We start from the raw sequence: 14,414 nt of genomic DNA, 5'->3' as shown, positions 1-14,414 counted from the left end.
CAAAACTTCTGTGTGCTTCTTCCTCCTCTCCGATCGTGTCTGCGGTGATTGCCGTCGTGTGCTCAAGCCCGCTGCGCCAACATTTGGTATCAGAGCAAGGTGAAGGAGCGAGGTGGGGGAGCGAGCTGACGGAGATCGCCGGCGATGGCTCTGGTTCCACACAGCGGAGGCAGCGCGGGCGGAACGGTGTCCATGGGGATGCCGGTGCTCGCGCCGGACGGCTACACCGTGTGGGCGATCAAGGCACAGGCGATCATTGATGCCCACGCGCTGTGGGAGGCGGTGGCGCCGGCGGTCGACGCGGCGGTGAACGCCAAAAAGTGCAAGACGGCGAGGGCGATGCTCCTGTCGGGGCTGCCGGAGGACGTGCTGCTCTCGGTGGCGACGAAAGCCACCGCCAGAGAGGTATGGGACTCTCTGAAGGTGCGCTTTGTCGGCGCCGACCGGGTGCGCGCGGCGAGGAGGGCGATGCTGCGTGGCGAGCTGGATCGGCTCAAGATGGAGGACGGCGAGTCTCTGGACGCGTACGCCGGATGGCTTGCGGGCATGGCGGCGCGGTTCACGGGCCTAGGGGAGACTCTGGGCGAGACGGAGTTGGTGAAGAAGCTCCTGGACACCGTGCCGGACCGCCTCTTCCCCGTCATCGCCGGCATCGAGCAGTTCTGCGCCCTGGAGGAGTTGACGTACGATGAGGCGCTCGGGCGGCTGCGCGCATTCGATGAGCGGGTGCGGCGTCGCGGGCAGAGCAGCGGCGAGCGGGTGGATGGGCAACTTCTGTACATGGCGGCGTAGTGGCGCGCACGAGAGCGGCGTCAAGGGGGAGCTCGGGACGACGACGACGCACGCAGCGTGGCGACGCGGGATGGAGGCAACAGGCGTGGCCGCTGCTACAAGTGCGGCGAGCGCGGCCACTTCAAGTGTGATTGCCCGGAGCTGCGGAAGGCTCCGGCGGAGGAGCGGGCACTGGTGGCAGACGTCGACGTCGAGGGCAATGGTCTCCTCTAGGCCACGGCTTAGGAGGAGTGTGTTGGGAATAAGCCGTGGCGAGCCCGGCGTGTGGTGCGCGCGAGCGCGTGCGGTGGACGCGTCGGACTCGGGCCAGGGCGATGTTGGGTGCGTGCGTGCGCGCCCAAGTGTAGGTGTGCGTGCATGCGTGTGTCAGCGCGTGTGTGCGCTGGGTAGCTAGCGAGGGATCAGGAGGAGTGGACCGCGTCGGGCGCAGCATGGCCGCGGCGATCGCGTTCGGGCGCGATCGGAGAGCGCGAGCCAGAGCGCTGCGGGGCGTGGCGAGTGGCGAGTGGGCACGTTCGAGCGTGGCCCGGCATGTCGGAGCTCGCGGGCATATAACTCACTCCACCCCTTTGTAATCGCGGAGGAAAACGAGTTCGTGCTCGTGGTGAAAAATAGAAAATCCCGGGGGAGGGGGGGGGGGGCGTTCGTGCGCCGGCAAAACTTCTGTGTGCTTCTTCCTCCTCTCTGATCGTGTCTGTGGTGATTGCCGTCGTGTGCTCAAGCCCGCTGCGCCAACAATGTGCAGTAATAACACCTCAGTGTTTGTACCCAATGCAGTTGGAAAATGCAGAAATATAGAAAGAAAGGAACATACCAATTTTAATATGAGTGGGGGACAATCGAACTTCTATAGGCAGAGACAACAAAGGATGACTCCTCGACTACTGGATTCACCTCTAGTGTAGCCAATGTGTTGAAAATGAAGCAGTGGTAAAAAAAAGGGTTACAAAGTAACGAAACAATTTATATGTTCACCTGTCTTAGGCGATTTTAGTGACATCAGAAATCAGACCTTAGCGGCCATGCTCATGCATTCATTGTATTCATGTCTACGCATGCATCCATCAAATCAGAATTAGTTTCAGCTTTTATGAGATTAATCATGTGCTCAGGCCCGTTCAAAAGCATGTGCGAGAGGTGCGACCGCACAGGGCCCCCAAATCCCATGGGGCCCCAATTTTGAGCCAACGTCATATATTTATTATGCTATTTTCTTGCTGTCACTGTTTTGGGCCGGCCTGCTCATCGCTAGAGGCATATCCCGATCGATCGTAAGCCCCGAGCCACTCCCCGACTGCCACTCGGTCAGCCCTTCAATATACCCCGCGATTCGTTTTCAGTTTTTCAGTCCCTTCAAACAAAACTTTCCAGTGTTTCAGAGACCCAGGACTCGAACGAATCTGCTTGCCGTCCGCACGGACGCAAGGAGCAGGAGGGCATGGACAGGCGGCAGAATTCACCCCACAAATTCGAGCAGAAACCAGCGTCAGCCGCTAGGGACAATGCAGCCAAGAAAAGAAGAAGGCGACGATGGTCGAGCACCCAGGCTTAGGCCAGATCAATTTGAAGATGTAATTTATGCATCACCTATCAGTCCATGTTCATCAGGTGCACCTAGGCCAAAGCCGCTTTATATTAGGCTTTTTTTTTCTGTTCAATAATTTAATGGCTTTTTTTTGCAGGTAATAATAATTTAATGGCTAATCAGTATATTGTACATGTGCATCAGTTCTTAAGTTAATTATTAAATGATAAATTGCATATGATTATTGCTCCATGAATGAATTCTTTAGGGAAGATAGTTGGTGTATTAGATATATTTCATAACTTTGTACGATATAACTCACATTTAAAATTAATATAATTCAAATGAGAGTACGCTTTAGTTATATTAATTTTGTAGTTACAGGAATTTTTCAGATTTTAAGGCATCATTTGCATTTCGCATCGGGGCCCTGAATTCCTCGAGACGGCCCTGCATGTGCTGGCTGCTGGCGCGCAAGTGGACGTACGTACGCAGTTCTAAACCCTTCATACACGCCTTCGCTACGGGCGTCGTGGCTGCCGTCAGCCCGCGACTTTTTCAGCAATGCCAAATTTTAAGACATGTCGGATGAGAGACAACGGAAAGCTAATCGAGATGCAAAAAAGTGACGATTCGATTGAAATTGTATCTGTGAGCGAGAGAGAAGAGGAGAAGTTTGGTCACCGGATGAAGCTGAAGGTGTGATGGAGGACTCACGTGATGGTGGCTCCGTACATGGGAGAACGTCTTCACAAAATACAGTAGCTTGGGAATGTACGTGAGTATGAAGGGTTGCGTACATGATGGTAATTCTACCTTTTCTTTTATCTAGTGAATTTCTGTTTGAGTACTAAACGTAAGCCTCTAGGACTCTAAGTAGGACAGGATAAAACTCCTTGACGGCTTATTAAATCTGATCCCTCCAATTGGTTAGTTTTATAACGTGGAGGCTTTTTTTGTGCTGCGTGTGGTAGGGATTAACGTAGTTGGTGCCCCGCAAAAAAGATTAACGTAGTTGGGTCAAGTTTACGTGTAGCTTACTCGCAAAAAAAAAAAGTTTACGTGCAGCTTGGACCTGTTTGGGTCTTTTATTTTCTCTACAACAGTAATGTTAATCGTAAGGCTAAGATAGATCAATTGTATAGACCAGATGGTTAAGATATTCTTAATGATGTGGATTAACATGGAAGCTCGTATGATGCATCCAATTAGTGTGTGTGTGTGTGTATATAAGGGTCGCACTATTCATCACCCTAAGTGAGGAATAGTTATTCTTCACCCCCTCTATTTTATCATCAATGCATCGTAATTTTACGTTCCGTAAGTTTTGTCTTACCCAGGGTGACAAATAGCGCGATCCTATATATATATATATATATATATATATATATATATATATATATATATATATATATATATATATATATATATATATATATATATTGTTACTATTCATCATTCAGGGTGCAGAATAAGTTATTCTTCATCTGAGGTAATCTTACGATCATTTCATAATTAAATTACGTTTGGAATTCAAATAGTTACATTCCTATTGATTCACTACATAAAATTTGACATAAGAAAATAAAATTATAGGTCATAAGCCAAGAAAATTTGCAGTTTATATGTATTTTACACTATGCTTTTATATTTGTAATTTTACATAACATAAAATATTTTTTACGGCGATTATATATTTTCTTACGGTCTCTTTTTGTGTCGAAAAAAATAAAAAACTTACGGAACGTAAAATTATGATGCATTGATGGTAAAATAGAGGGGGTGAAGAATAATTACGTCTAGAATATAAATAGTTATGTGCATATTGATTCAGTGTTACTATTCATCACGCAGTGTGCGGAATAAGTTATTTCTCACCCGAAATAATCTTACGATCGCTTCCTAAATAAATTACGTCTAGAATATAAATAGTTATGTGCATATTGATTCAGTACATAAAATTTATATAAAAAATAGATTATAAGACCAGAAAAATCACATTTTATGTATGTTTAACACTATGTCTTTACATTCGTAATTTTACGTAACATAAAATATTTTTTACGGTGAATATATATTTTCTTACGTTCTCTTTTTATGTATAAAATAAGATAAAATTTACGAAACATAAAAATACGGTGCATTGATGTCAAAATAGAGAGAGGGTGAAGAATAACTATTTCTCACTCAGGATGACAAATAGTGTGTCCCTATATATATATATATATATATATATATATATATATATATATATTATCCCGTGCTTTGCAACGGGAGAAGAAAATATCTCTCACCCACCCGCTAAAAGAACATAAAGTGCAAGGTGTAAGAAGAACACACCAGGCTACACAAAAGTGATAAGATAAAAGAACTTCCAAGACTTAATTCACTGGCATGTATAAGCTAGAATAATGGAGAAATTCAAAACTGATTGAAAAATAAAAAGAAGCATAGTTTGATAGCAATTAAATCGTCTCTCTCATTAATTGACCCTCCTTAACATCTCTGTGTATATCGCCCTCTTTTTTTTTTTGAGGGAGTGTATATCGCCCGCTTAATTAGTCGCTCTACCACTAATTCCATAGTTTTCTCCCGACGGATCCAATCCTTCCCGATTCTCTAAGCTGCTTATTGATATTAACTGGTAGTTGTATATAAATCAGTCAGATTTTGTGTAAGGGGGCGATGTGGGATAATGTAAAATAAAAGAATCCTTAGTTTCAACAGATTCTGGCTTGGTCAGGTTGTTGCGTTCCTCGGATTTGAAAGGGAAGTCGTGTGCTTGAGTCCAAGAGCCCACAATTGTTTGCTCCTCTCCAGACTGCATGGGCCACCATGTGATTGGGCTGAGGCCCATGCTGACGATGCATCTCACGTACGAAATTTTTTACAACGACGGACGGCAGATCCTATTTGACGCCCGCAGGCGTCAAAAGGATGACCCTTCGCTGAAGGGAGTCACCACATGGGCCGACCTATGTACAGATTTGGTTTGCTGCTGTTTCTTGTTTCTTGCGGGTTTTTTTTTCTTTCGTTTTTCTTCTATGTTTTGGTTCCTTTTTTCCTTTCATTTTTTCTTTTACGTTTCTCTCTTTTTTGTTCTTATTCTATTTATTGCGTATTATATAAAAAGTTCACCAAGTATTACAAAAAATTCATCGTATTAAGAAAATGTTCATTGTATACCATGAAATAGTTCACCTTGCATTATAAAATAGTTCATCATGTATTACAAAAATGTTCATCGTGTATTAAAAAAATGTTCATCATAAATTATGAAATTGTTCAACGTATTTTTAGAAAATGTTCATTGTGTATCTAAATTTTGTTCATCGTATATCTAAATTTTGTTCATCGTATATTAAGACATTTGTTCAATGTATACTATAAAATGTTCATTTTGAGTATTTTTTTGTTAAATATGTTTTGCAAAAAACGTCACTGTATTTTAAATTTTGTTCAACACATATCATAAAAAATGTTGAATGCAAACTTTAAGGTTTGCGCTGCATTTATATCACTCCACCTCGCTAGTTCGGCTGGCTAGCCTCGCTAGAATCTTTCCTGGGGTCAGGGGTTTGATTCCAAGCGTTCGCATCTTTTTGTTTCGAATTTTCCCTACCGCGTGATAATTGGGTTGGCACGTGTGCGCGTCGCTTCAGCGAAGCCTTCGTGTGCGTGCTGCGGCTCAACTCTGAAATTTTGTACAAAGTGATATATAGATAGATTAGTACCACCTAGGATTTTGGATAAAAAATATGGATGTGTAGAAAAAAACTGAAAGCGTAAAGTCGCGGGAAAAAAACGTATTGTGACGGTGAACCCGACAAAGTCAATCCATGCTTTATTATCAGGGATATATATATATATATATATAAACACTATTCTGATCACGGGATAAGAATAATATTTTGATCACAACATGAACTTCCCGAGTACGCGTCTGACCTTCCCCGAGTACTAGGTTGAACTTTAGCTAAAATATGTCGAAATGGGGCTTGAGATATACCGTTGGATAGCTATGGACATCAGTATCAAGACCTAAATTAAATTTTTGGCAAAATGTAAGCGGTTTAAAAGCAGTTTTGAAAACCGTTTTTTTCTTCATACAAAAAACGTGAATCGTATTTTCGATCGCATTTTAAACCGTTTATCGAAATGAGACAAATAATATGGCGTTGGAAAGCAGCTGCAAAACCGCTCCTTCCACATATTGAAAGTTTCTCTAATTCCCTACGGTTAAAGACTAATTCAGAAAATCATAAAATTTCGCAAACCGAACACCCGAGTTCGTATTTTTTACGACATTTCTAAACGGCTAATCCAATTAATGCAAATAATATGGCGTTGGAAAGCTTATGAAAATGCGCTACTTTTTTATGTTAAAAGTGTTTTCTAATTTTGAATTGTTTAAAAGTAATTTAGAAAACGGTACAAGTTCCACCGAGTTCGTATTTTCGAGCTAATTTTTTAACCGTACGTCCAAATGCAGCAAATGATATGGCGTTGGAAAGTTTGAAGAAATGCAAAACTTTTTTGTATATATTGTTTCTCCTAATTCATTACGATTTTATGTCAGTTTTAAAAATGGTTAAAAACATATTTTGCCGTAATTTCTACAAACTTTATCGGAATGGGCAAATAATATACCGCTGAAAAGCTACGGAAAATGCAAAAAAAATTCATGTTGATGGTTTTCTCTGATTCCTAACCGTTTTCAAGTAATTTCGAAAACGGCGGGATGATGCATTATGCTTTTATCGCGAAACAGATTCTTCGAAAATGCACCGCGGGAAGAACCTGAACTTCTCGGCGCGTGTACCTGAACTTCACTCTGTTTTTTCACGTTCTTTTCTTGCTCGTAGCTCTTCATCCACTGCTCGTAACTCTCCATCCACTCACTTAAATTGAGCAAGTGATATACCGATGGAAAGCTATTATAAACACGCAACTTTCACGTGTTGATCATTTTTTCATACTCCCGACGATTTTAAAAGTTTTTCATCTGAAATTCATTCACTATAGTAGTCGAACTTCATTCTGTTTTCACGTTGAACTTCTGTGACGTATTTTCCTTTGTAATTTTCTCATCCATTTCATCAGTGTTACACAAATGATACTCTTTTTGTACAAACCTCTCTCACAATATTTTTTTTAACTTTCTTCGATCGAGGACTTGAACTTACACAGATGATATTTCCTGTTGTTTTGAAGTAAATTAGAGAAATGACGAGATCATGATTTTTCCTTCATTGCGAATGGAAACGCACTGCGTGAAGTAGTTGAACTTCTGGGGCATGTCTGTTTGAACTTAACTCTGTTTCACTTTATTGTATTTTTCTTATATGAAATACACATCATGTAGTACGTGAACTTCCGGTTGTTATCACTTTGAAATTCTCTCTGGTTTGAGAGAATTATTTTAAAACACAAAAATAACATATTTTTTTATGTATTTTGGACATCTAAATACACAGTTGACCTCTCTCAAAAGAAATTTTTTGAACTTTTCCTCGCTGAGCAGTTGAACTTCTAGCAACCATTTTTTTCGTTTATGAGTTTCTTTTAAGTGTAAAAGAGGGTGTTATGTTTTCATTTTTTGAATAGGTAAATCCTAGGTTTTAATAAACTCTAAACTTCTCTGTTATTTCAATTTGAACATCACCTTTTTATATTTTGAGTAAAGAATTGTATTCGATTTTTATACGGAAAAAACTGATCATGGAAATACAAGGTGAACCTCTTTCGCAAGAATTTTTTAACTTCTCTGGACAGAGCACTTGAACTTCTTTCAACAAACCTTTTAAGCTTTTATTTGTCTATAATTTTTTTCTCATCTGAAATGCATTCCTTGCAGTAGTTGAAGTTCTCGTTGTTTTCAGCTTGAACTTTTGTCACGTATTTTTGTTCAACCTCTCTCACAAGAATTTTTAAACTTTCTCGGGCCGAGCACTTGAACTTCTAGCAACAAAACTTTAGGCCTTGCATTTTTATCCTTTTTAATACAAAATGCACACCGTGTAGTACGTGAACTTCTGGCAGTTATCAACCTGAACTTCTGAGATCATGCGTTATGCCTTCATTGGAAAAACAGAGTCTCCAAAAATGCACTTCGTGGAGAGGTTGAACTTCTGGAGCACTTCTTTTTGAACTTCACTCTATTTTTCATGTATTGTTTTTTATCCATAAATCCCCAACCAGTTACTAGAATTGAGCAAATGATATACCGATGGAAAGCTATTGAAAACACGCAACTTTGCCGCTATTTAAACATTGAGCTTCTCCGGTATTTAAACTTGAAACTCTAGGTTTTTTCTAGAAACGGTGAAAATTGATTTTCTCTATAAAATTTGTAACTTCTCTATTTTTTTAATTTGAGCTTCCTAATTTATTATTTAGTAACGGGGAAAATCCTAATTCCTTAATAAATATCATACCGCTCATTATTTAAATTTAAACTTTCAGGTGTTTTTAAGGAACGACAAACATCCATTTTCCAAAGACAAAAATAAAATTCCATGGTATTTTTTTGTACAAAGATATGTATGTCGCGTTTTTGTTTTCTATTTTTTGTCGAACTATCCAATTTATTAAATTTGAACTTTGAGAGTTAACATTTTCAAAGTGAGCCTTTTTCTATTTCTTAGTATATAAACATGGAAAATCCGATTTATATAATTTTTTGGAACTAATCTTTATTAATTGCAACTTCTTGGATTTGTAATAAGCATCGAAATTCTTCGTCATTAAATTTGAACCTCTTGCTTTTATTAGAAATAGGGGACTCCGTTTTTCAATATTTTTTGAATTGCCCCTTTTTTTAATTTTGAACTTCTTGGTTTATTCTTTGAGTAACAGGGAAATCCTAGTTTCAGAATAAAGATCGGACTGCTTCGTTATTTTCATTTAAACTTCTCTTTTTTTATAAACCTTTTTGAAAAATATTTTATCTAACCTTATTGATTTTGTAATAAACATCGAACCGCTCTATTATTTATATTGAAACTTCTAGATTTTTTAGAAACAAGGAAACCCGTATTTTATGAACTTTTTAAAACTGTTTTATTTTGTCAATTTGACCTTCTTGGTTTGTAATAAGCATTGAACTTTTGTGTCATAAAATTTGAACTTCTAGATTTTTTTAAAAAACAGAGAAAATCATTGTTTTACAAGTTATGAAACGATCTGTTTTCTAACTTACTTATTTATTCATTAGCAATGAGGAAAGTATTAGTTATTTAATAAACATTGAACCCTTAGTTATTTAAATTTGAAATTCTAGGGTTTTTTTAGAAGCCGGGAAAATCCTAGTTTATTTTCAAAATGTGATTTTTTTTTATATTTTCTATAATATCTAATTGCTCTACCTGAGTTTTGTGTTTGTTAGTTTTTCCTTTGAACTTCTTTATTCGGCGATGCTGGATTTACAAACGTTTGTTTCTTTTAGCTTGATGGTTTTCTAAAAAATATACTTTTGAAAAAAAATAACGTCAACGTTTTTGTTCTCCATATTTCCTATGTATTCCTAGTGAACTTCACGTGATTTTTAATTTTATTTATTGTATTTTTAAACTATGGTGTTTTGGTCTATAAAAATCGGATGCAAATTCTTAAGTTCAATATACACATGTAGAAATATTCATCAATATTTTTGAAATGGGAAATGTCGAAATATCATGTATCTAATTCACAACTGACAACTGAACATGTTGTAGTACACACATTTGACCTAAAAAAGATACTACTAGGATGTTTGGTGGCATGCGTGTGCTGCCAGGCAGTGGTTGTGTCGCATGCATCAGCACACACTACACACCCATGTGGTAAGCAACAGAAATATGAAACGAGATATCCCCATTTAAGAATAATCACAAACACCCACGGGCACAAATGCCACATATCTACAACATCATGAAACTGTTACTAAAATATACAACGCCTGTTGAGGCTGCGTGTGCAGGGGCAACACCTGCATTGCTCTCGCACACAGTAATTAACAGGGAGAGGCGGGTTGCGCCACCAGGGTAGTGGCAGCATGGCACGCGAGTAGTAGCTGAACTGAAGTGCACAAAAATGTTGCACTACCTGCAGCTTGTTGTACTGGATCGCGTGGCTACTTCTTTTGTTGTTTCCTCCTTTGATCCCCACCGGCACTTTTGGCCTCACCGGCATCTACAAGACAAAATACATGCTTGATGTGAAACAGGTAGAGATCAGTCACTGAAACTCAATACGTACTTGTTAAAACTAGGTGAATCAATTATGCAGCTGCCAAGGTGGGCAGTAGTGCTCCGACGCACCCCCAAGCACCGGTACAAGCATGAAGACCTTTGCGCCAGCGGCGCTGTTGGGTATGGGTGTGACCTGCAGCTATTGGCGGCTCTGAACTGCAGCTGGATGGCACGGCGGCCGCTGGATGGTCGCAGTATCCTCCATGGCCGTCCCAGCCGGTGGGGGGTTGGTGGCTCTCGTGGGCGGGGAAGGCAGTGGCCATGGTTGGAGGCGCGCAGGCCATGGGATGCGGGAGAGTGCTGGGCGTCAGGATCAGGTCGGGGCACTGGCCGCAGCGGCGGGATCTGGTCGAAGCAGAATTTTACCTCCAAAGTCATCTGGAAGTTCTTCATTGATGTCTGCACCTTGTATCCATCCTCCCAACCCTCTCTCTGAAATCTAGTTCGTAGTGCTTCGTCATCTATTGCAAATGCAGAAAACAGACACATTGCCTTATAGGTACTGGTGAAACAATTACATCTCAAAGCTTAGCTCCCAATTCCCGATACGTCGATCCGAAGGCTCAATAAGTTTCTTAAGGGAAGCTGCTTACATTGTTGTAGAAAGGTGATCTTGAGCAGAGTTGGTCAGCTCTGCTCCTCTTCTCCCGCCAATCCTTTGGAAGCCCACTGACGTGCTGAATCTGCAGCAACATTCCACAACTAAAGACCATATGCATCCTTGGTTTAAACGAATCCATTCAAGTTCACTAATGAATCTCCCAGTGTTGCAAATGGATTTACCTGAGCAGAACTGTTGGTCCTCACCTGCATGGACTGGTTCTTGGGGATCCATGCCCTCATGCTTCTGAAACTCCCCATGAGCGTAGTAATAGTAGGGGCAAACCTGCAGAAATAAAAAATTGGTCAAGAAATCCATACAATTCATGGACATGTCACGCACGGAGATTGAATCTTACGCGATAACGCCAAGAAGCCGCTTGGACCGGCTCTTAAGCTCATCGACCCGGTTCCCCTACATCGGCGACCATTAACACTCATCATTGGTTCATGTATACCATGGTAAATCAATCTGGAATCCAGGAGAGCGACATCAGGAATCACGAAGGGGAACATCATGTACCTGGCCCCAAATCTGGTACTTGGATCCAACAAGATTGGCACGCATAGTTCCGAGGAAGTTCTTGTCGGAGCTGCAGAAGACACCGTCCTGTTTCTGCGCCATGATGAACTCCGACCTCCCTCTCCTCCGGTGTCGGGCCACCGCCAGCTTCCGGTCCTGCCGCCTCTTCCCCTCCTACAATCGCACAACAGAGAGATGGGCACACACGAATCCTTATGACACCAATCTCAGCAACTAATCACACTACTCTCCCCCGGATTTTGAAAGTTTGAAGCCGAGAAAGAGAAGGGGGAGGACGGGGATTAGCTCACGTTGGTGTAGAGCGAGTAGAGCGCGACGCCTCTGGCCCCGGTGGCCTTCTCCCTGACAATGATGCAGGTACACCTCCCGACATCGAGCGGCGGCGGGCGGCACAACAGCGCCCTGTTGGGCAGGGTGGCCCAGGACGTGGCCGGCGCCGCCTCGTTGTCGGAGAGGTCCCACGCCTCGTAGGACGACGATGCCGTCGGGGGCGGCAGCAGCTCCTGCCCCCTCGGCCCGACTACGTGAGAGGATCCGCGCCGACCGGGGGTGGAGGGGGGAGGCACGCCGGCCGTGGGGAGGAGGCCCACCAACCGTGGGGAGAGGAGCTGTGAGGGAGGAGGCGCGCGACAGCGGGGATGGCGGCGACGGGGATCAGGGAGAGAGCGATGGAGAGGTGGGGAACAGGGGTTCGGGGTGGGATTTCTTTTTTTCTTTTTGTGAGTTCGGGAACACCTTCGCTGCTCCTATATAGGGCTCCGTGATCCAAATAGTTATTGAGAAAATTCCTTATATAACACTGTTTTAAATGTTGGTTCCCTATTTAACACTGCAAAGAAATTTCTTCCTTATATAACACCAAGTGTAAATTTCTTGCCCTTTCTAACACTTTCGTCAGTTCTGTTAGGAGACACCGTTAAAATCTGCATTGACCAATGTCAGTTCTTTGCAGTTGGACGAAATTGCCCCTGTTTATAATAAACAATAGAAAAAGGAAAAACAATGGCCGAACCGGCCTCTCTCTTCTCATCCCCTTTCTCCCCAACCCTAGCGCGGCTACGAACCATAGCGGCGGCGGCTTAGTGCTATGGATGGAGGCGGTGCAGCGGATGAAGACCGCCGTGGAAGACGGCCAGGGCACGACGGACGGGTCAGGCCTTGGCGCGGCTGTGGATCCAGCGTTGGTAACCGATGGCAACGGTGGGGCTGCGGTGGGCTTGGGCCAGGGCGCGGCTGCGGCTGCGGAGGGGACGGGTGAGTGCGCGGTTGAGGGTGGCGATGGCGCAGCTTCTGCAGGTGGCGGTGGCTCGGCTGCAGCGGGCTCAGGCCAGGGCGCGGCACTGGCTGGAGACTCCGGCCAGGGCACTGCTGGGTCAGACTCGGCAGCAGTTTTAGGCCAAGGCATGGCTCGGTTGGCACTCCAACAGTGATGAACCCTGGAAAGTGGTAAATATTTGCCTCCTTCCCTTAGCACTACTCCTGACATATTCAATTTCTGGAACAGTTCATTCCCTGTACTGTATTTAGATATCTAGCATTCGAACATAATTTGTACCAGCAATTCGTGGCTTTAAGAAATTGAGTAAAACCTACCCTTGCAGGCTTCAAACCCAATCATGCATATTTGTTTCAATTCGCCATAGCAAATGTTCAGTTATAGCTTTCATATTGAAAACTAAGTTTCTCTAGAGGCCTGTCCTTGTCATTTGTCATCCTCAGGGCTTACTGTTTGTACAACTGTATAACGTAGCATGGTTTTGAATGTGATACTTGGCTAGATTCATTTTGTGTGTGCGCACTAACCAATGCATTGTCCAGAATCAAATCATAACGGTGATTTAACCGATCCCATTATTAATCGTTCCCCGTTTGGTGCATCGGTTGCTTCTTAATTCCTAACACCAGACCTCTTATTATTCTATTTATTCTTCAAAGTTAATTACTTATATGATTTTATTCTTATTGCTATTTGCAGTGCCTATACTTGGTTGTAATCTCTCACATGGCCATGTCATTTTTAGTCCTGCCTGCTGTTCTGTGTAGCTGGTCCCAAACGCCAAAATAGTCTAACGCTGGAGTTGGAAATACGGACAACACATGTTCTTGGTGCTGCTCATGTTATGTTGCGTGGACTTGCACTCATGTGTGTGATTCTAAAGTCACTTGTGCTACTCATGGCATGTATGTATAGACTTGGAGTATATATGTGAACCTGTATATGATGAGCGTCACTTTTGTGTTGCTTTTATGATGTATGGTCGGATTTGGACTCATATATGTGTACCTAGATAGGTTGAAGTCATATATAAGTATACTTGGATGTGAACCTCAATGTTTATGTCTCATGCCATTGGCAAATTTGAATACTGTGTGTTGAATTATGTATATGTGAATTGTGTGGCGTCAAATTAGTTGGAGGTTCTGCCCAATCTTTTGAATTAAATTTTGAAATGATTTAAATCTGAGATGTGGATTTTTTTTTGTTCATGGTTATAGGGGGGGTTCTGCCCAATTTTGCTTTTAACAATAGGGAAAAGTTATTACTTCTCATGTGAATAGTTTTTGGTCACATGTTACATCAGGGGTAAAACCGTCTTTTTAGGTGTCACTTAACACCGTTAGTACTCAAAATAGATGGAAGTGTCACAAAGGGAACAAATTTTAGAATTGGTGTTAGATAAGGAAGAAAAAGTTTACCAGTGTCAAATAGGGCAAAAAAATT

The 14,414-nt window shown here is 42.3% G+C and overlaps 1 pseudogene; it reads right to left on the bottom strand.

The window, feature by feature from the left end:
* Nucleotides 1-10,226: 10,226 nt before the first annotated feature.
* On the bottom strand, nucleotides 10,227-12,621 carry LOC119332991 (annotated as a pseudogene).
* Nucleotides 12,622-14,414: the final 1,793 nt, after the last annotated feature.

The sequence above is a fragment of the Triticum dicoccoides genome, chromosome 7A (assembly GCF_002162155.2).
Source record: "Triticum dicoccoides isolate Atlit2015 ecotype Zavitan chromosome 7A, WEW_v2.0, whole genome shotgun sequence".
In the NCBI taxonomy this organism is placed as follows: domain Eukaryota; kingdom Viridiplantae; phylum Streptophyta; class Magnoliopsida; order Poales; family Poaceae; genus Triticum; species Triticum dicoccoides.
This window is presented reverse-complemented; position numbering and strand designations above follow the sequence as displayed.